At 45.4% G+C, this 23,021-nt stretch overlaps 1 protein-coding gene across 1 annotated transcript in view; it reads left to right on the top strand.

Annotated features, from left to right (window-relative positions):
• SMPX (small muscle protein X-linked) overlaps nucleotides 1-22,623 on the top strand; it is a gene marked incomplete at its 5' end in the record, with an annotated part of 48,825 nt that extends 26,202 nt beyond the window's left edge. The window contains one exon of the mRNA XM_081222513.1: nucleotides 22,473-22,623. The remainder of the gene's footprint in view (nucleotides 1-22,472) is intronic.
• Between the last annotated feature and the right edge of the window lie 398 nt (nucleotides 22,624-23,021).

Below are 23,021 nucleotides of genomic sequence, written 5' to 3' on the forward strand. Positions count from 1 at the left end.
TGTAAAGTACTCTTGAGGGCGAACGTGAGGAGCCTTTGAGCTGATCGTGGCAGTTGCTTTAAGAGCCTCTCTACAGCAAACATACAGAAGCTACCTGGATGGTTTCTATTAAAACAGAGATCTGGAGGGCCTAGTGTGTGAATTCTCAGTAGGGATGTGGAATTGGTGAGAATAGATCTGAGCCCAGAGAAGCACATCTGCTCCAGCCAGCTCTCTAGAAGGCAGAGGTAACTCAGGACCAAATTTTGTAAAACCCTGTACTCTGGCATGTAGATTTCCACGGGCTAAAGGGCAGTTACCACTGGCACTTGCCCTGATCTCAATGCAATGGAACTCATTACCCTAACCCAGTGGTTCTGGGGGCAGAGGGCCATGTCTAGATACAGTTTGAGTTGTCACAACTTGAGGGAGGTATGGGCTGCCACTGTCACCTAGTGGGGAGATGGCAGGGATGCTGGTCAATGTCCCACGATGCCCAGGACAGCCCCCACCCCCCACAACAAAGAATTATCCAGTCTTAAATGTTAGTTGTGCTGAGACTAAGTAACCCTGATTGATCAATTTTAAAAGTTGATGTCAGGACCAACTTGCAAACGTTCCTTTCCAAGCAATCAATGCACTGCATTTTACAGAAATCAAAACATTAATAAAAAGAGAATAGTAGGGGCTTCCCTGGTGGCGCAGTGGTTGAGAGCCCACCTGCCGATGCAGGGGACGCGGGTTCGTGCCCCGGTCCGGGAGGATCCCATGTGCCACGGAGCGGCTGGGCCTGTGAGCCATGGCCACTGGGCCTGCGCGTCCAGAGCCTGTGCTCCGCAGCGGGAGAGGCCACGGCGGTGAGAGGCCCGTGTACCGCAAAAAAAAAAAAAAGGGCTTCCCTGGTGGTGCAGTGGTTGAGAGTCCGCCTGCCGATGCAGGGGACACGGGTTCGTGCCCCGGTCCAGGAAGGTCCCACATGCCGCGGAGCGGCTGGGCCCGTGAACCATGGCCGCTGAGCCTGCGCATCCAGAGCCTGTGCTCCGCAACGGGAGAGACCACAACGGTGAGAGGCCCGCATACCACACACACACAAAAAAGGATAGTAATTAACTGCCCAATATTTATAATCTCTTCACATTAATCAGAGACTTAGGAATCAACCACTCCTAAATATGATTCTGTTGTCAACTGGTAAACTAAATATATTTATGGTATATGGTACATATTAGGCCTTAAACACAACTATTTTTGGTAGGTTATTTTTTCACCGCAAATGTATCGGAAAGCAGTAGGTTATCTCAGCAGCTCATCAAGTCTTTTATTTATTTTTTAATCAATCAATTATTTATTTATTTATGGTTGCGATGGGTCCTCGTTGCTGTGGGCGGGCTTTCTCTAGTTGCGGCGAGTGGAGGCTACTCTTCGTTGCGGTGCACGGGCTGCTCATTGCGGTGGCTTCTCTTTGCTGTGGAGCATGGGATCTAGGCACGCGGGCTTCAGTAGTTGCGGCACGCAGGCTCAGGAGTTGTGGCTCGCGGGCTCTAGAACGCAGGATCCGTAGTTGTGGCGCACGGCCTTAGTTGCTCCGCAGCTTGTGGGATCTTCCCGGACCAGGGCTCGAACCTGTGTCCCCTGCATTGGCAGGCGGATTCTTAACCACTGCGCCACCAGGGAAGTCTCTCATCAAGTTTTTAAAAATGTGAATGTTAAACATTAAGTATTAGTAATCATCAGCACTAACATCAATGTCATCATTTTTATTGTCATTGTTAGCATTTGTTATATGTTCGTGATATACCTGACACTGTGTCTTGCACGTCGCATACATTATTTCATTTACTCCTCCTGCTGACTGCATGGAGTATATACTGTGATGCCCATTTCATTTATAGGGAAAAGAAGGCTGAGAGAGTTTGTGTAACTTGACCAAAGTCTTCCAGCTTTTAAGTCACGGAGATGAGATGCCAACTGTCATGTGTCGCACTCCACAGCCAGTCCTTTTAATCACTAGCACCCACTGCATTCTTTAAAAATGTTATTTAACTGTAGTCTTCTGGGCTTCTCCAATATTTCACTGCGTTAGGTCACAGTAAAAACAAAGAAAGGCTTAAAGAGGCTGCAGAAACTGTTACCTCCACAAAGAGGTGACACCACAACTCTGACATGTTGGTTTATTTACTCGTTCATTCGTTTGCTCATTCATTTATCCAATTCATGCATGCATTCAGTCAGTCATTCAACAAGTATTTAGTGAGAATAAAGCATGCACCAGGCGCCGAGGTTGTCAGCTTTGGGGATTCAAATACACATCAGGGAGTCTAGCAGGGGTCAGGTGAATAGGCAGAATATTGCCTGGAAGTACAAATAATTTGCTCTATTTAAGGGTCTCGGAAAAACAGAGGGTTCATTAATGTCTGTAAATATCACAGAAAGCCTGAGAGAGACACTGAGAGAAAGGCCAAGGCAGCAAAGGAAAGGAAGGAAAGGAGGGGAAGAGGAAGGAGAGGGGATGGAACAGCAGCAGTGGTGCCTGCACCTGGGATGCCGTGGCCCTGGCCCAGTGCTGACAAAACTGCAGCAGAGGAAGGCCAGGCCTCTGCAGAGCCCTCCTTTGCTCCTGGGCTGAGCGAGGGCTTGGCAGGCGTCTCTGTGTCATCAAGAGGCAGCCGTCTCCTACCCATGAAGCCTTTTCTTTCATTCCTTCTCATGCTGTGTGCAACCCACGTAGAAAACTGGGAAAGTGAATTCCAGGCTGTCTAATCAGGCTTGGCTGCATCGTGACAGCGCTGCTCGTTTTAACTCCCCCCGCACGTTGTGGCATTTGAGAAGGAGAAAGAGTCACGAGGGGGAAATCGAGACTTGCACATTTAACTTGTACTCCCTCGCCACGGCTCCCTGCCCGGGAACTGATCATTCCACACCCTCCGGTTTAGGGCTTTACGCAGATGGCGAGGTGGTGGCAGCTTTAATCCCAGGCAGGGACAGTCAATTGGCTTCTCACTGAGGGACAATTTCTTTTAAGCAGCGGACAGACTGGAGTCGTTTTCAACCAGGCGGGTGACACAAAGACTGCTCAGAACCATTCATCTTGACTGCTGGGAAAACAGCAGAAAGCAAGCCTGTCTTACCACCCAGAAGTCACTGGATGCCTTCCAGCAAGGACAGTGGCACTTCCTTCCGTGACGTGTCACACGCGCAGCCAAATCCTTAGCACGTCATACACATTTTTCTGCCTAGCTCTTGCCTGAAGCCCAATTTTAGATACAAATGATAGGAACCATGGCTGCTCTTTAGTTCCAGAAGCAGGAGTTCCTGAAAACTTACCAAACGGGGTTATCAAATTCTGAGTGTTCAAACATCCATTTATTCAGACTCAATTTTAATTTCCTAATCATTTTGTACTTGGGCTACCTGGAATTTACTTTGGCCGAATTAACGTTTTTCTCCATAAAACAAGTTAACAGCATGAACTGAGTTTGAACAGAAAGGGTTAAAGTACTGGAATGAATTCACTCCTTTAGTAAGTGAACATCTGGGCACCTACTCCATGCCAGGCACTATCACACTAATGGTAGGCAATACAAGACAATGTCCCCCGAGGGACTCCCAGTCTAGTTGGGTGTGAATGTGAGAGGGGACTTTAGCACATAACAGCTGCAGCAGGAAGGAAGAAACAAGTCATGGCCTTTGAATACAAGTGACAGAGATTCTAGACAGGATGTTGGAAAACAAATATTCTACTGAAAGAAGGTTGAAGAGCACACAGTTTAGAGGTGATACAGGCGTAGGTTCATGCCCTGGTTTTGTTATTCTCTTGGTCTGTGACTTGGCTTAGCACTGTATCCTTTTCTGAAAAATGAGAGAAATGCCTACCTCATGGGGGCAATTTCACTCCCCGTCCTAAGGGACATTGAGCAATGTTTGGAGACACTTTTGCTTGTCACAACGCAGGGCGGGTACTATTGGCATCTAGTGGGTAGAGGCCAGGGATGCCACCAAACATGCCACAACGTGCAGGACAGCCCCCCACAAGAAATGTCAGGAGTGTCGAGGGTGAGAAACACCAAGTTAACATACATGGTGTGTACAAAGTCCCCAGTGCAATGGGAGCTATTATTATTACTAACGATAGCATGTTACCAACTTAAGACACTGAGCACTGGACATGCTGGATGTAGTGGGACACACTTGCGCTCTACTTCCGGCTATGTCACGTAGTAAGTCTGTGATCTTGGGCAAGTTCCTGACCATTCTGAGCCACGTCTATAAACAGAAATGACAATCCCAATCTTCAGAGGCAACCATAAAGACAGTGAGTTGACTCAGATGGGGCACCTGGCACAAAGTGGCATCCAGAAAATGTCCTTCCCTTTGTTGTCCCCACAACTTGCCCATACCCTCTGCTCTCAGCCCCTTTCTTCCAAGGCCAAGTGTTGGTTGGTTGGTTTTTAAATGAAATACTCTCTGAAGAGTGGCTCTTCACATTTCCCCAGGAAATATGAAAAAGCTCACTGAAAAAGAAAACTCATTAATTGTTTGTGACTAATCTGAGCTCACTGAGACCCTTGTAAGTACCTGGGAGGACCCCTCCTTGAAGTATTCCTGAGATGATTTCTAACCTGCACTTACCATCTTTCTCCTGGAGGAGGCACTGCAGTCCCATTTTTCAAAACCTGCAGCAGCTCCTATTTCCAAAGCCAGCAAAATGACAAGCATTTCACTTCAGCACTTTCATTTGATTTTGGAGACTTCAAGGGATCTCTATTTCCTCCCCAGCCACTTTTTTTTTAATGAGAAAGCACCAATGCAGTTTATTTTAATTCTTCTAATTTATGAGAATAACTTCTTAATGCTACATCAGAAGTCAGTTCATCAATACTGAATTTGGAAAGCACAATCAAGAAAGACCCAAATTTTTATTGGGACTACACAACTTAGCATATACTAGATACCACGATTCTAGAACAAAATCAAAAGCAAAAATCTGAAATATGCATGACAAAAGTTCTTAAACTCCAGGGGATCCATGAACCACCCCAAACTGTATACAGAAGATTGTGTATAGATTCTCCCCTCTTTTTGGTATCACTGGGTTTGGGGGATTTTCTTTGTGGAGGTTCCTCTGCAGTCCTAGCACTGACATCTTGGACATTTGCAGTAGAACTAGATGCACCATCGTTAGAAAAGCCATAATTGGCCTGATACGTAACAATAAAATCTTCAGTGATCTTGGGGAACCAAGCCTTCTTGTCCAGGTCCCACTCTTATGGGGTGTCAGTCGGCTGCTGCTGGAAAGAATCGTTTTCTCCACCGGGATCTTTCTCGGTGTCGCCGTCCTCAGTGCCTCCGTACAATTCTTGCATTCGCAACTGCTCATCAAACTCGTCGTTCTCATCCAAGTTGTTGCTGCTCATGTTGCCGACTTAGCCCAGGTGCAGTGTCTGGGAGAGCGAAGAGGCCGAAGTGACGCTGGCCCGTCCCGCTGGGTCTTGACACCACCGCTCGATCCACAACGCGGCGGGAGCGGGCACAAGGTGTCTTTGCTCCCCGCCGGCCGATCCTAAGATGACTGCGGGTCCAGCCGCAACGTCTGGAAACCGCTTGACAACTGAGGCCCGCTCACGCTGACGCAGTCGCCATTGTTGACGCGTCGCGACGTCGCGGGTCCCGCAGACATGCCCCCAGTGGCGTCAACAGGTGCCGACGCGGGCACGCCAGCCACTTTTAACTACCAAATATGTCCGGTTTGCAATTTCTGATCTTTCTCTGAAGAAAATCAGTTAAAGAAATATTTAAAGAGTCAAGCTGCCGTTCTCTTACTATCAAGGAAAAGTGAAACAATGCATTTAGACACCATTTTACTGAGCATTTTGAACGGGCCTGATGGCCAAAAAAAGAGGCATCTCATCTTTTTAGTAATCTTTTGTACACAGACTGTGTACTCTTGAAGTCTGCTCCAGAACCTGAAACAAGATCCATGTCGATCTAAACATCCAGAAGTGCCCTTGTGTCTGCTCCATGACATCCTGTCCTGGCTTATGCCCCATTCACATCCAATCTCCCCACCTTATTATTCTCCAGGAGTGTTTTCTCCCTCTTTCTGATGTTACTTAATTTGACAATTAAGTCATGTCTACTTTGTAATAAGAGTGAAACAGGTAGGCAGTCAGTAATAAATACAGGTGCCACATAACATGGCAGCTTGGAGACTCTGTGAAATGGCCACTTTAGGGGGAGCCATGAACTTGGCAATGAGGAAACAGAGGCTTATTTAGAGTGTTATGGCAAGTTTTAAATCCCATCTTTTAACTAGAACCTACTTGTAGTAATAATATTAACAAGCCCTTGCCCTTGATTTTAAGAATTCCACCATACTTCTGTGTTCATTCTCTTTCAAGGCTCACAACAGTTCCATGAGACAGGTAGGACAGGAATCGAATTTGCAGTTCATTCTTATGTGACTTCCAACTTCACCCAGGGTGGAAGATTGTGGGATGTATCGTCATGTCCCTCAAGAGGAAGTTTGTTCTAAGACTAATTATTAATTAAGTCTAGTCAAGTCCATCTGTAGAAGATGAGTGTGATCCCTTTTAATCAGAAAAGTAGGACCACCAATGCAGTGTGCAGCAGGTGCCAAGGAGGGGTTAGTTACAAACTATGCTGTGGTCCAGAACAGGACAGGTAATGGCTCTGCTTATACGCAGAGGGACTTCTCTCACTGACAGAGAAAGAGAGCTAGGATTAAGTTATCCACTTAGATCTGTACATATATTTCAAAGGAAAGGTACTATCTCAATTTCCATTTCTATTTACTGTTTTCTTGCTGCCTAATTTTAAAAAAACATACTGTATCATTTATACACACACACACATATTTGATCATGGAATTTGAAAATCTGGCTAAAGTGTCTTCATTTCAGAAAGACCAGGTGGCAAACCAATGGGCCTGGGGAAAACTTCACTTTAAGATAGCCCCAAATCATCACCCTAAAGGTTAACTCTTCTAGAAAGCTCTCCATTGTCAGCAACAGCCAAGAAATGACATCCCAGATTCCCTGCAGAATTATACACGAAGTTTACTTCTGGTTATCTGTCAGGGGAGAGACAGCCTGGGAGTCAGTCTGAGCCAAATCCAATCCAATTATGGGCCAATTATAGACCTGCTTCCACTGCCAGGAGCAGGCTACACCACCGAGCTGGTCTTAGAGCCCCTGGCTGGCAGGGAATCCCAGTGCATGGGAAGAGCACGTGGCCCAGATAAGACAAAACAGCTGATAATGCTCAGAGACCAGAACAGATGGCAAATGCAACTGCACTAGAATGACCCTGAACCTCCCCACCATCTCACTGCCATCCCTTCATAATTGACTGCAGACTCTGTTTTCTCCTGGCTGGCACCCTTTCTCACTAGGTGATCAAATTATGAAATGCCAAGAGGTGATGGGCAGGGCTTCGCTCCTGTACTCAGGGTCAACCTGCTGCAATCCTACAGTCCTGGCCATGGTGCTAACTAGAAATGTGGTGCCTGGATACCCACCATCACTGCTGACAACCTCACTGAACATGTAGGAGTTAAAATGCCAAGAAACTTGAGTTAGAAATTTGCGTTAGGTAAAAATAAAGCACTATTAAAAATCACAACTTTGCGAATTTTGGCTGGCACTTCCAACCGACTGAGATCATTTCAGGTCCACATTCCAGCATCCAACAGTGTAGTTATCCCTCCAGGCTGGCTTTGCATCTCTGATCTGTTAATTTGAGAAGCAAGCTCGTCCCTATATTTAACTGAGGTCTTGAGGAGAGTGGGGACAAGGCAGCACCAAGGACAGCATCCTGTGGGCTGTAGCAATGGAAACTCTTCAGATTGGCCTAGAGTAGTGGTTCTCAAACTTTCTCATACATCAGCATCATCTGGAGGGCCTCCTGAGACTTAGATTGCTGGGCCTCACCTCCAGTTTCTGATTCAGTATAGGTCTGGGGTGGGCCCGAGAACATGCATTTCTGACAAGTTGCCATGGACTGTTGCTGCTGGTTTAGGGGCCACACTTTTAGAACCACTGACCTAGAGCCATCAATCTAGATTGTTTAGGTCTGGACATTCCAAATCCCCTAACTATCCCATTATCTGGTCCACGGTTTTACAGCTAGTATCCAAAGGTATAGTGAGCAACTAGGCCAAATTTTCTTGCTAAAATTCAGATACATAATGCATCAATGAAGCAACAATCATTAGTGCCTATAATAGTGCTTCCAAGGGTCAGGCACTGTCCCAAGCACTTTACCTTGTAATTCTTAAATGAGGTAGTATACATAAGAGCTCCATTTTACAGGTGAGAAAACCGAGGCACAGAGAAGTTACATGACCTCCCCAAGGTGGCACAGCTAGACGGTGGGGCAGCCAGAATTCAAATCCAGGCTGTCTGACTCTGAACCATTGCCCCAGGCTGATTCTCCATGTGGCAGATAAAGTTCCATGGGGGTGAAATGTACTGTGTAAATTATGAGGGACAATCCTAATAATAATGCATGAGGAATGCTAGTGGCATCAACTTACCTACCAGTCACTTAATCTCACTGATACAATATTAATTTCTGTAACTGTTAAGTTCTAACACTGCTACAGTCCAAGGGTTGGCAAACCAGGGTCCAGGGGCCAAATGTACCCCACAACCTGGTTTTCTTTTTAAACTTTTTGTTTTGAGATAATTTTAGATTCACATGCAATTGTAAGAAATAATACAGAGACCTCTGGATGCAGCGGTTGGAAAGAAAGAAGAGGAGTCACTTTTCCAATCTCTATAGAAATATTTCTAAGGAAGGCCTCGCCAAGTTTCAAATATATGCAGAGACCAAAAAGCCAGGTTTGATCATCTTCATTCAATTATACTGTTATGGATGTCCAGGTAGTGGAAATAAAACACAGAAGACGCCCTAAATTTGAACATCTTTCAAGTCCAATACAAGACAGGACCAGGATCCCAGCTACCTGGCAGATTGATAGGCAGTTGTATAGCTTTTCTCAAATATTATGGCGTAAGAACTGAAGCCAGTTTCTGAACAACTGAGTTGTCCAGCCTTGGGCTTTGGGTGAGAATCACTTATTTTTATTCTAGTTATCTTAGTCCTGGAGTCAGGCAGCAGCAAGTTGCTGGGTACAGTTAGACCATCCACAGTGCTGACTGCACACTAGGATCACCTGGACTTGCCCAAGCCCCACCCTGACCCATAATTCCTTGAGGGAGGGGTATGTTTCACAAGACCTCCGGGTGAGTCTAATGTGCAACTCAGGTCAGAAGGACTGAGTTAGAGAATGTTTCTCAGATCCTCCACAGACAAACCAAACTGAAATCTTTCTTATTTGGAAAAGTATTTCTTCGGTTGAATGTCAAAGTGGCTGGGATGAAAGTCTCTAACTATGGAAAAAAGCCACACGTTCTTGGAAAGCCATGCAGCATATATGTACATTTATTCAGAGGGTGATCCAGTGGTAAGCCACAGCCTCTGTTTGGCACAGGACATGGGGAAGAGATACTAAGTTATCCAGACTGCCACATGAGTCCAAAAAATAGCTTAGAAGGGCTTAGAAGGGGTTGAAGACATGCTGTTTCCCCCTAGTGAGTGTGCTGTGCCTTGTTAGTGTCGTGATGTGTGTCTATCCCAAGATACGTAGAGCCATATTCTCACAGGTTAGGGCACCACCAATGCCACTTAATCTAACCAAGGCCCAGGCCCATGCAGAGGTCCTCTCTATACCCCCTGCTTTACAGATATGTCCCCCGCCCTGGAGAGTCACTTGAGTTTAACCATGAAATCAGCAACTTTTAACCCCTATCCCAATTCACCTCATACTAAAAACTGCTAGGGGTGTTGTTCCCTCCAAATAATCCCAGTTGCACCCTTTGGAGTGACTCATTAAGAATAGAGCCCAGGTAAGTCCACATTCCATTGAAGTTTCTTTTAACAAGTTCAGTGTCTGGGTGTAAACATAATATAAATGGGATACGTTTTTGGTAAGATGTGCTAAGGACTAATTGCTGGGTGCTGAACTATCGCACTGTAAGCTTTGGTTCAAGGTCAGCCAGCTGTGTTGGCCTGCTTCCACAAAGTTGAATCCATGAGTTCTCAGGACGCCAGGTCTCTAGAGACTGGCTACTCATCTTTTTAGAAATGCCTGAAGCAATACAGTCCTACCCTGCAGCTAGGATCTGGTTTTTGACATAAATGAAATGCCAACTTTTCAGGATTCCCAGAAATAACACCTATTCATTGACATATAAAATATAAGAGCTGGACTTGGCTTAAGGCAACCGTATTAGTTATATATTGCTGTATAACAAATTACCCCAAACCTAGCAGCTTAAAACAATAATATTATCTCAGAGTTTCTGTGGGTCAGGAATGCAGAAGTGGCTGAGCTGCATGGCTCTGGCTGGCATCCCTCATGAGGTTGCTGTCAAGATACTGGCTGGGACTGCAGTCATCTAAACCCTTGACTAAGACTAGAAGATCCACTTTTTTTTTTTTTTTTTTTTTTGGTACGCGGGCCTCTGACTGTTGTGGCCCCTCCCGTTGCGGAGCACAGGCTCCGGACGCACAGGCTCAGTGGCCATGGCTCACAGGCCCAGCCGCTCTGCAGCATGTGGTATCTTCCCGGACCGGGGCACGAACCCGTGTCCCCTGCATCAGCAGGTGGACTCCCAACCACTGCGCCACCAGGGAAGCCCCACAATCTGTGTTTTAACACGACCCCGGGTGATTTGTATCTCCACTAAAATCTGAGATGCACTGCTGTGGCAGTCATTGAGGAGGACCTCACACCGTATCTCGTTTTTCCACCTGAATTCATCAGCAGATATGGTAGACGGTTTCCAACAGGCCAATAGCGTCAAATGCCTGCACCTTAACTCCTTGCAAGCCTACCGGAGTTGATGCCACCGGGTAAACCCACAACCAATGAGGGACTGAAGCCAGCGCATAAATGCCCCATTCTCCCCATCCCTTAAAAATTTTTTTAAATTTATTTTATTTTTTGTTTTTTGGCCGCGCCACACGGCATGTGGGATCCTAGTTCCCCAACCAGGGATCGAACCCATGCCCCCTGCATTGGAAGGGCAGAATCTTAACCATTGAAAAGCAGTGTTAAAGGAAATCAACTCAATTAGAGATGGAAAAGGCTGATCGTCGCACATTTTCTGCTCTAGATCAATATCAGAGAAGGATTTTTTCCCTGACTACATGTTTTCAAAACTATAAAGATGATATTATGATGACTGAAACAAAGTACTTTTTTTTTTTTTTTTTTTTTTTTTTGCGGTTCGCGGGCCTCTCACTGTTGTGGCCTCTCCCATTGTGGAGCACAGTCTCCAGACGCGCAGGCTCAGCGGCCATGGCTCACGGGCCCAGCCACTCCGCGGCATGTGGGATCTTCCCGGACCGGGGCACGAACCTGTGTCCCCTGCATCAGCAGGCGGACTCCCAACCACTGTGCCACCAGGGAAGCCCAGAAGATCCACTTTTAATTTGGCGCACTCACCTTAAAGGTGATCAGCTAGCTGTTTGGTGATGACTGTTATCAGGAGGCCTTGGTGCCACTAGGCTGCTTGAGTGCCCTCACAACATGACAGGTGGCTTCCCCCAGAGCCAGTGATCCAAGAGAGAGCAAGGCAGAAGCTGCACTGGTTTTTATGACCCAGTCTCGGAAGTCACACTTTGTCATTTCTGTAATATGCTATTGATTACACAAGTCAGCTTTACTTGGTGTTGGACAGGTCTATACAAGGGTATGAATGCCATGTGGCAAGACTCACTGGGGGCCATCTGGGAGGATGCCTACACAGCAGCCTACCCTTCTTCTATTTTTTTTTTTTTTTTTTTTTTACAGATGAGAAAACTGAGGTCTGGAGAAGTGAAGTTTTGCCCAAAGTCACATAGCCTTAACATTTCAGTATTTGCTTTTCTTTTAACCTTACTGATCCTCACCATCCACAAGTTCTTGTATTTATTTAAGACACCAAATGTTGTTTATCTTTGGGGAGATTAGAAAGATTATTTCCAAATGTGAAGCCAGTTTCCAGGATGTTTTTAACAGCAGAAGCTTTTATAAACCAGACAACATATAAGCAAAGTGCAAACTCTGAGCACTTGGGAAACGTTTTTCTTCACTTCCTTGAGTCATTATAGAGGAGGTTCTCCAAAAGGAAGGAGAAGAAAGTGGAACCTCTTAGGGAGGGCAAATCCAGAAGTAAACTAAAAAGTCAGGGTTGGAGGGATAAATCTTAGCTTGTGTACTACTCCCTCTCCTCGCTTTGTTCTCCTATTGTGATAGTTTTCCTGTTCTCTCTTGATTTCCGAGGGTGAAAAAAAGCAGAGAGTAACACCAACAATCAATGGAAAGGCCACCCTCCTTAGGAGTTGCTGTTTCATTAATCCCAAATGAAAGACAGTGATCAGCCATAGGGACTCCCTAGGAGAAGCACAGAATTTTTTTCGGTAAAAACTTATGTTTCTGAAAACACATACACACAGGTTTTTAAGCACAAAACTCAAAACTGTGATAAATACTATCAGTTCTTTTCTTTTCAGGATCCTCTTTGAAACAGCCATCTTGTAAGAAGGACAACAACCAGAAAGAAACCTCTTATTCTCTATCCTTTTTCAAACAGTTAAAAAACAACAAGGCTTGTCACTCTGATCCACGTAACTAGCAGGAACAGGGCGACTTTCTTCCTGCCTGACCTATTTCGCCTAATGGGGCCACTCCTTCGCCCTCTGACAAGCTACCTTCTCTCCTGAGTTCCATTTATAGTAGGGCTTTATTAATGGTTAAATCGTTAGGAATGGGTCCTTCTTCCTCCCAAGGCTTATTTCCCCTGTTCAATAAATTAAGCCATGGGATCGGAGAAACTGTCCATTTCTGCTTTGTTTAAGCTCAGATTCTTCCTAGCCCACAAAATACTGCGCACTGCCAGGTGAGAGCCCGCGCGGCAGTCTGTGGTCACTTGTGATTTGTCTCGTATTTAGTTCTCCAAGTAAAGTGGGAGGCCCGTGGGAATTTTTCTAAGCCCCTGCTGGAAGTCTGAGATCTGGAGCAGAGATCCTTCGGTGGGGAGTCCCTGGGCCTTTGCTGATGGTGAGGGGCTGCCTTTCTCAATCTTCAGGCGAGAGCCCTTGGATAAGTGCTGTGAGTTTCTGAAATGTTTGACCCCTCTTTCACCTTGAAAGCAGGTTTGCAAGCTCCATTCATCCACCATGCTTGTTGCTGCCACGCACGTGACCTCACCGAATAATCGGAGCATTAATAGCCCACAGCCATCAGAGTGACCTGTGCCCTTCACTCCTTAAAGCCTTTTCTCCCTTGTTTTTCATCACCAGAGCCCTGTAGTAAACAGGTTTTTTTAAAAAGTAAAAACACAAAAGTGATCATGTCACTGCCCTGCAGAACAGGCCTCAGTGGCTCCGCACTGCCCCCAGGGCCTGCACCAGCTGGCTCAGACTCACCAGGTTCTCCCAAGTGGCATTTCTGCCCACTCAGGGCATCCCTTGCTCCAAGCCACTTCAGGGAGGTGTCATGCTGACTCTAGGCCTTTATACATGCTCAGAATATTATTTTCCAATCTCTCTCCTCCCCTACCCATGAGCGGGCTAACTCCTACCCATCATTCAGGTCTCAGTTTAAATACAATTTTGGAAAAGCCTTTCCATAGCCCCTTAAACTGGATAAAGCATCCACAGCTGCCTTTGTCGCATCACAGCTGCACCCATCACCATGGAGGAATGGATTGCCATCACTTATTTTCTTGTCTGACTTTCCTTCTAGATGTTCAGCTCCATGAAGGGGGATAACTTGCCCACCAGTGTATCCACAGTACCTACCTAATACATTTTCTGGCATGTAATGTAACCAAAATAAAACCAGGCATCTGGTTTCCACCTTTAAGACCACTTAAGCACATTTAAGCACAGAGCCTCCTCCAAAAGAAACATAAATTGATCATCGAAAGCGGTGTCAAAAAGGAATGCAAATCTTCACCTTCACCTAAGATTAACATTGTAAAGTGACCTAAACATTCCTGATTCATTATCAGCCTGAAAGTCCTTCATCCTAGAGGCTTCTTACCCCAAATGTCTCTTCATTCTTTCCCCCGAAACCGGTTACCCGATTGCCCCAGCCCTTCTTTTTTCTGTAATTTCAACTCAATTCACTGCTTTCAGTGCTCTCCACCCATTTAGACCTCCACCAGCCATCAGCGCCACAAAGAGCTTGACGCCAAGACAACAAAGGCTCAGTCTTGCTTGGACGGCAGAGGAGGAGGGCATGCACGTCAATCTATAAGCTTTTTTGGGTCTTCAGCTTGGAGTAATAGTAACAGTTCACATTTATCGAGCACTTACTATGTGGGAAGCACTCTGCTGAACACCTTAAAATGTTACCCTCACAACAGCCCTGGGAGTTTGGTACTGTTACTTTCCTGTACTTAATAGAACACTTACCCAAGGTGAAGCAGCTAGAAAGTAGGATTGCTGGGATCTGAAAGCGGAGTCCGCACTACAATGTCTCCACAGAAGGCACTCAGTAAACAGCAGAATTTATAGACAGGGTCCACCTGGGAAGCAGCTTGGAGGCTGGCAAGGCAAAGGGTGTTGAAGCAATTTCTCTGATGAATTCATTGCCAGCACATGTCAAAGCTTTATTTCAAAGCTGCTTAAAGAGGCTTCAAAAAGCCAGTTCAAAAACTTGGAATAGGAAAAATTGTGGTTAGACAACACTGTTAGACTGGGTACAAGTGGTCTTTAAACTCTGTCACAAGGCTAATTTAGTGAGGCAGGTAAATTTAATTTCCCACAAGGGGCTCTTAATCTCATTAAAGTTGATCAGGAAAAAATCACTCATATGTTTTATCAGAAATGCTTCTCAGAAGGGACCACTCATCACACCAGAGCAGACAGCCTTCCAGCTCAGGTTTGGGATCATTTTTATTCACAGAACCAGCCCTCTCTAGAGTGGGGTTTCTCACCCTCAGCACTATTGACATTTGGGCCAGATAACTCTTTGGAGTGGGGGTTGTCCTGGGGCCTGTAGGCTGTTTAGCACATCCCTGGCCCTACCCACTAGATGTCAGTGGCACTCCCTCCTCCTGGTTTTAATAACCAAAAATGTCTCCACATATCGCCAGATGGCCCCTGGAGGGCAAAATACCATCCCTTTCGTTGAGAACCACTGCTCTAGACCCTCGATTCTCAAAGTGTAGTCCATGGGCCAACAGCAACAGCATCCCTTGAGAGGTTGCTAGAAATGTACAACCTCAGGCCCCATCCCAGGCCTCCTGAGTCAGAATCTGCAGTTTAACAGGATCACCAAGTACTTCCTCTGGACATTAAAGTCTGAGAAGTGCTCCTAGGCCAGCGGTTCGCAACCTTGGCTGCACATCAGAGGCCTGGGAGCTTTAAAAAATACTGAGCCCACCCGCAGAGACGCTGATGTCATTGCTCTGGGGCAGCCTGGGCCTCGGAAGTTTTAATAATTCACCAGATGATTCTAATGTGTAGCCAAGTTTGAGCTCCTGTTCTGGGGGGTTTAAAAAAACTCACCCTCCTCCCCAACTTTAGGAGTGATTTACCACAGCTTCTAAATAAGACCCCACACCTCCAAGGCGATGCTTTTCTTTCCATGAACATCCTTCTTTTTTGACCTCTTATCACTATATATATATTTTTTTTTTTTTTGCGGTACGCGGGCCTCTCACTGCTGTGGCCTCTCCCGCTGCGGAGCACAAGCTCCGGACGCACAGGCCCAGCGGCCATGGCTCACGGGCCCAGCTGCTCCGCGGCATGTGGGATCTTCCCAGACCGGGGCACGAACCCGTGTCCCCGGCATCGGCAGGCGGACTCCCAACCACTGCACCACCAGGGAAGCCCTCTTATCACTTTTAAGGTAATAAAATTAAAGGCCTTTGATGATGGCTTCAAAAGGGAGGGTTTGGCTATAACTAACTTTGAAAATAATGGTTGGAATGATTTGGGGAAAAAAATGAAGGCATTGATTTAAGCTTGCCCAGATAGCTTTTTAAAGAAGAGCCATCAAAATCATCCCTCAAAATCTTGCTAATTAAAAATCAATTCCGTACTTGAAAAAAAAAACCCAAACATTAAATGGTGAACTCTATCAAGAAAAGTGTTTTGCATGAAGTGTACAATTGTATAAAGAGCCCATGCAAATTGGGAAGCAAAACATTAACACCTTAATAGATAAATAAAGGAAATGAACTCACAATTCACAGAAGTAGATGTATAATTAGTAGAGAAGCCATGAGAAAATATGCCTCACTAGTATTCAAAGGGGGATACTCAATGAAAAAAGAGTTAGCAATTTTTCTCTTGTAATATTCACGAAAATAAGTGGGAAAATGATCATGAAATGGACACTTGCTCATCCCCTCAACAGATATTGTCTTCTGTACAGCAGGCACTATGCCAGTCTAGATGATGAGGGTGTGGGGCTTAGTAAATGGAGAAAGTTCCAGCCATTGTGGATTTGTATGTCCTCCAACCCACTTAGGCCTTGATGGACGCCATCCTAAAGAAAATGTGTGGGAAAAGTTTTGTTCACTTATGATAGCAAAATTGATTAAGAACCTGTGTCCAACAATACGATTACGATTAATTCAACTCTCATATATCCACTTGATGGAATAGTATGCACACTATCTGTGCTATAATGAATGATAAATGAAAAAGAATACAAACAGTAGAAAACTGGATAAATGATTCAGTAATCAAGTAAATTTTGAAATGCTACATGATATCATCCTCACACCCAATATACACAATATATATTTGTAATATTTAAAGCTCTGAGGAGCTCTAAAACTAAGAAAATGGTTTATCTGTGCTTAACCCCATATTCCTCAATTTATCTGACCATGGAAAGATTGTTTTCCCCCCCTCCCCTCCCTTTCTTTCAAAGGTGAAACTTGCTTTATCATCTCTTGGAACTAGTATTTCTCAAACAGACAAACAAAACCTTGATGATATATTACTGGCATACAGGGTAGTATTTAAGAGTTATGTAAAAATAAGAGCCATACATGGGTATATACATACATAAAAAAATTCATGAAGCTGTTCACTAAAGATTTGTGCATTTTACTCTCTAAAAATATTTTTAAAAAACTCTACTAAATTCTGACAAGGCAAAAATATCTTTTGAAATTAAAATTGGATGTTTATTAGAACAAGTACAAGAATGCCAAGTCAAATTATTTTTACATTACAGATACATTTCTATGTATCAGTTGTTCATGCAAGGTGCCTCTAATACCGTCAACATGTAAAGATTTATTGTAGGGGCTAAGAGCTCCAGACAGGGTTTTAATCCTCGACCAGCCATTAACTAGCTGTGTGACCTTGGACCTTCACCTTGGATTCAACCCCTCTGGATTTTAATTTCCTAATTTCTCTCTCTCTTTTTTTTTTTTGGCCGTGCTGTGCAGCTTGTGGGATCCTAGTTCCCTGGCCAGGGGTTGAACCCAGGCCCTCGGCAGTGAAAGCGTGGAGTCCTAACCAGTGGACCGCCAGGGAATTCCCTAATTTCCTAATTTATAAAAGGAGGAGCAATAAGAAAACTCAAGTTCCATTCATCTTCGAAAACAGTTTTACTATTTTAGAGGATTATAAAGCTTTTATACCTGCCTGATGGTGTATCAACGGCCAGGTTTTTAATTTGAATACTGAGATTATGGACCACTGACTACCATAATTGTTACTGTAGAAATAAACAAACAAAATGTCAATCAGCTCTAAGGGGATCTCTGTGACAATGTGCTTTCCAGGATGTCTTATTAGAGAGAGACAGGGAGGCCTACATTTATTTCATATGTTAACTTTATGTCAAGAAATTGCTTTTCCGTTTGGATGTCCCAGGACCTCTGACTGCCAGAGACCGTGCCAGACAGTTCTAAGAGGATACTGGGTATTTCTGATGTAAGCGCCATTGTCCCTAGGTCTCAAATGCTCAAGCCTAAACAACATAGAAGGGTTTTGCCATCTTTGGAACCTCTTGTTAAGACAGCAGTCTACTCGACTTGTTCATTACTTTGTCTACCTCTGCGCGTTATCGAGCTCTGCTTTACTAGGAAGTCTCGGGCCAGTGTTTCTCCAGTAAAATCTGTGGCCCCTTTAGAAACAGGGTGGTCTGTGCTCTGACAGATGGAGAAATGGACCACAAAACTAGCAGCCACCAGTGGTGACTGGTCTTGGATTATACCCCTTATTCCACCAAGATCTCCCCAAACAAATTCAATTTTGTCTCACCTGCCGGATCCTGACTTGATATCCAAGGCAACAAACTCTCAATACAGTAGGATTAAAAAACCCCTTTTGAGCTTATTTTTAATGATTTGACCTGGACATGCAATTTGCCTTCTCCTTAAGGTCACTCAAATTCTCCTCACCCAGCACGTAACACTGTTGACCCTGGATTTTAGGTGCAGAATTTTACCCCTCAAATGTCCTGCTCTTTGTGTCTTTCTGCTCTTCCCTGCTTTTACTAGTTATTGGTAGAAACATTTCCGTTTTTATTTTAGCCACCAAAGGCTTCATGACGCACAAAACCCAATTTGGGTGGATATTTTGCAGTTTAAGAAAAAAGTTTTAAAAGTTTTTACTTAGAGCTTTGTTTCTTTTACTTTATGAGTGGCTGGTGGGGATAAAATAGTCTTGGGTTTGGAGTTACCCGGGTGCAGTTTCACGCCGTGCACTTCCTGTGTCCCCAGCCTTGGCATGGAGGTGTGCTAGGAGCTCTAGGGCACTCCACAAATGCCCTCTAACAAACTCCAAAGCTTCAACCAGTTTGCTCTGGGTGCCTGGTCAGTCATTGCATATGGAACCAGATGGAACACAAGGCACGGCCTTTCTCTCGATTACGTTTGAGTGCCACTGTGTTTATGGCTCTATGATTTAGCACCACGTAGGAGGAAGTAATCATTGCACCGCCCCCGAGTATCTGGTTAAAGGACCAAATGCAGAGCAGTGTTGAGTGGACTCCATTTCCTAAATGATGTATGTGGGGCTGCGGCAAGTATGAGTAACACAGCTATAAATGGGTTGGGGCAGGGCGTAAACATCACATGCTCCTCAGCCTGGACCTAGAGTGACACATGGGAGATATCTGGCCTATCACCCTTGCACCAGCCAGGGTGTGCCTTTCCCAATGTAAACTTTTTTGCTTTGGGTACAAAAGGGGTGTGCCGGTAGCTGGAGAGTGACTTTTCTGCAGGGGGCCTCGCATTCGCCATCATTCTCACCAATGTCCCCGACAGGAGAACAGGACACAGGAGAATAGCTGACAGCTGTTGTCTAGGCAGCAAAGCAGTGTGGCCCTGGACACCGCCCAACACACTTGCATTCCAGCACCCCGACAAACAAGTGTGCTTTACAGCAGGGGCAATTTTAGCTCTGGATCCCTTCCCATTGTTCCCATTTTTAAATTTGAGCCCTCACCCAGGTCTCTGAATTCCTGGATTCTGGTATTCCAGTAACATAAAGGTGTTCTGAGAACACCCGGAGTCCCACCAGGCCAAGGACGGAGACTCTGGTCCTCTCGGGGCCTTGCACTCCTGGAAGGACCATCTGCGACCTTGGCCACCAGCAGTGTCCTGTGTCCAGGGCTGCTGGGCCCTCTCAAATTCTCCTGGGATCCGGGAGGGAGGGGGAAGCTGGGGGAGGGAAGGGTGGTCTGCAGAACAACAACTGCAGTGACTCCTCTGTTCCATCAGCTGCCTCCTGCCCAGTTCATTCTACAAGGAAGACCAGGGCTCACTCTGTAGATTAAATGAGGTTACTGTGTAAAGTCAGCGGTTCCTCCATCCCCATATGAAGCACAGTTCCCCTGGGGCTAGTACTGCATAAAGAATTGTGCATTTGCTTTTCCTAAATAATATGGTGATCTCAGTGGCCATGGTGGTCTGGGCAAACTGCATCAAGGTTTCCTTATGTTTCCAAAACTGTCTTAAAGTCAGAGAGGTCCACAAGCTGAAACCGGTCATGAGGGGCATCTTAGGGCTTTTAAACAGTCACTGGAGGGTCACTGCAAATGGCTCATCCTCTCTTTCTCAGTATAGCTATAATTCTACCGATTTGAGACAGATGTGTGGGGGTCAAAGTCCGTATCAAGCCTGTCATAGAAATGGTTCCTATTTCTGGTTGCAGATGAGGCTTCACAGTCTGGACACTTCTTGGAGAGAAATGCCACCTCATAGAACAGGCTTCAGTGACAATTTACTATGAATCATCACCCCTTCCATGCTGCTCAGAGAAGCCCAAGGAATGGCTCGGTTTCAAGGGCAGCTTGTGCTGGGCCTCTCACTCTGCTAGGCAGACTGGCCATATGTCACCCAGCACAGTGACCACAGCAGTAAAATGGCTTGGGCACACGCTGGCCATGATGGGGCTACGGCTGGGGCCCAGGAGAGGTGTGACAGCACAGTGGGGACACAGCGCATCAACACTGACGGTTTCCTGCCTCTTCGGTCCCTCGCCCACTCCTGCTGCCTCACCAGCACTCCGATCCCACTTCTTGTCCCGCTCTCACCCCTCCAGCACTCCACCTCACCAATCCCTAGGCTCGCGCTTTGTGTCAGGTGCCACGATAGGAAATGGGATGCAAAAACGAATAGGGCATGTTCATACCCTTCAGAAGGTCACGGCCTAGAGGCAGGACAGCTATGGCGGGAAAGAGATGAGCCGGGACAGAGGATGCATATAGGCAACTAATTACACCGCAGCCTATGATGTGGAGAGCCATGGGGGGAGGGGAGGATTTTAGTCAAAAGTTATCAGGCAAGAGGGAGTGGCCTGAAGGCTTGAATCACGTTACACAAGCAGTGAGTGTCCAACAAACTCGGTTCAGGTTGCGCGAGGGAGAAACAGACAGGCATGGGGAGGAGGGCGCCCTGGTGATGCTGGGAAGCTGCTGGTCAACAAAGTACATTTCAGGCAGGAAATCCTGGGCTGCGAAGGAGATGGTATCTTGCTTCTTCCTGGTGAATGATCTGGACTAAAAATTGAGTTTCTAAAAAAGAGAAATAAATGCTAGAAAAAATACGTGAGCCTGTGCTGATGGCTGTTGGTAACATTTTCAGTTCTGCACTCAATGACGCCTTCCTACCTTCCTCTCCGGTTCAAGAACCATCCAAACCTTCCCGTTAGCGGAGTGGAAGGAGCCCGACAGTCAGGACACAGGAATTCAAATCCCAGCTTTTCTCTTTACCAGCTATGAGACTTTGGGCTACTCACTTGGCTCTTTGAACCTCTAGGTGTTTCATCTCAACAATGAGTATAATACAACCTGCATCACAGCAATGCTATATAAATCTTAAGTGATGCAACAGGCTCTGTAATCTCTAAAGAAATACACAGGAAAGCAAAGACCTCTGCTGCAGAATTCTGCTCTGGGCTCAGTGGCCACAACTGGGTCACATGGCTGCCCCAAGCCATGAGAGAGACTGGGAAAGACAGTATTTGGCTACCAGCCTTTGTAGTAGAGAAAAGCAAGGGAGAAGGGGATTGTGAATGGATATGGAGAGAGCCAAGTCATAGTGACTGCTGCACGGGGGTGGGGGGATCCTTGTCTCTGGAGTTTTGTTTCTACAGCCATTGGTACTAAAAAAAAGTAAGCATTCTATTTCTTAGAAAAGATTCAGCCCATCCACATAAGTAAAACATGCAAGAAAAGGCAGCAAAGAATAATGGAAAACAAATGGCACCGTATCAATTAGCTATGGCTGCATAACCAACCATCGCCAAATCCAATGCCTTAAAACAAAAGCATTTATTACTCTGGTTCATGTGTTTGTGGCTTAGCTGATATAGGCTGGGCTCACTAATGTATCTGTGTCAGCTGGGGGCTCTGTTCCACATGCTGCCCATCCTTCTCCGGGAACCCTCAGGCAAGCCTGGGCATACCCTACTTGTGGCAATGGCAGACATACAGGAGGGAAAACCAAAACACGTGATCCCTCCTGAGGCTCAGGCTCAGAACTGGCACACCATCACTTCTACCTCATTCTGTTGGCCAAAGCAAGTCACATGACTAACCTCAGGCATGAGGAATCCTACCCTACTCATGATGGTAGGAAACTAAAAAGTTACATGGCAATGGGGGTGGCTCTAGGGAGGGGTGGAGAATGGGAGCCATGAATTTACCAAGGCACCAAAGGTCTTGCAAGTCATAATCATAAGGTCGGCATTATAGTCTAATCCTTCAGAAGGAAGCATTCCTCCTTTAGTTTAGAATTACTCAGATCACTAGAGCCAGAGTTGATGGTCACACCTTCTACTCATAGTTCACTTTACCTTCATGGAATCGAGAACTGAAGTTTTCAAGTGAAAATGAGGCCTTCAATTTTGACTTGTACCTATCATATTGATTTACAAGCTGTCCCTAAAAGTACCTCATGGAAACTCAACTAATGGTTCCTTTGCTTTTTCCTTTGCAGGCTTGATGTGAAGAATTGAAGAGTAAGAGAATGGATTCAAATGAAAATAGCTCACTGAAAAGTTTTATATATTTGTATGAAGATTATGTACCTCCCGAATGCCTAAGACTCTAGCAGAAACGTCCTGGTTGTACATTTATATCTCTTCCTTCTAGCTGGCTGCACTACTTACTTTATCTTCACGTTTGGCAGCTTGCAGAGCAAATCAGCTCAAGAATTCACCACCTGGAGGGTGTGGTTTTGAGGAGGGATATGATTTTATGGAGAAGGATATGGCAATATGCATAGCAATGATTTTGATTGAAAGTTATCTGAGCTACTTCCCACACTATTTTGGTCAATATTTGGAATGTATTTTAGTTCTTCATCTTCTAAATTATGTCAATAAACTTTTTATGAGTTCAAATAAATATCTGAGTAAATGTAAAATGTGAATCTAGACTACATTAATTTTCATATCTTCAGATAGCTACATATTCCCCCACATGGATAGAAATGAGATGTAAGCGCCAACCAAATTCCACATTGCCTAAGTGGGGGGCTTCTCAT

Source organism: Mesoplodon bidens (assembly GCF_964165515.1).
Source record: "Mesoplodon bidens genome assembly, chromosome: X".
Classification (NCBI taxonomy): Eukaryota; Metazoa; Chordata; class Mammalia; order Artiodactyla; family Ziphiidae; genus Mesoplodon; species Mesoplodon bidens.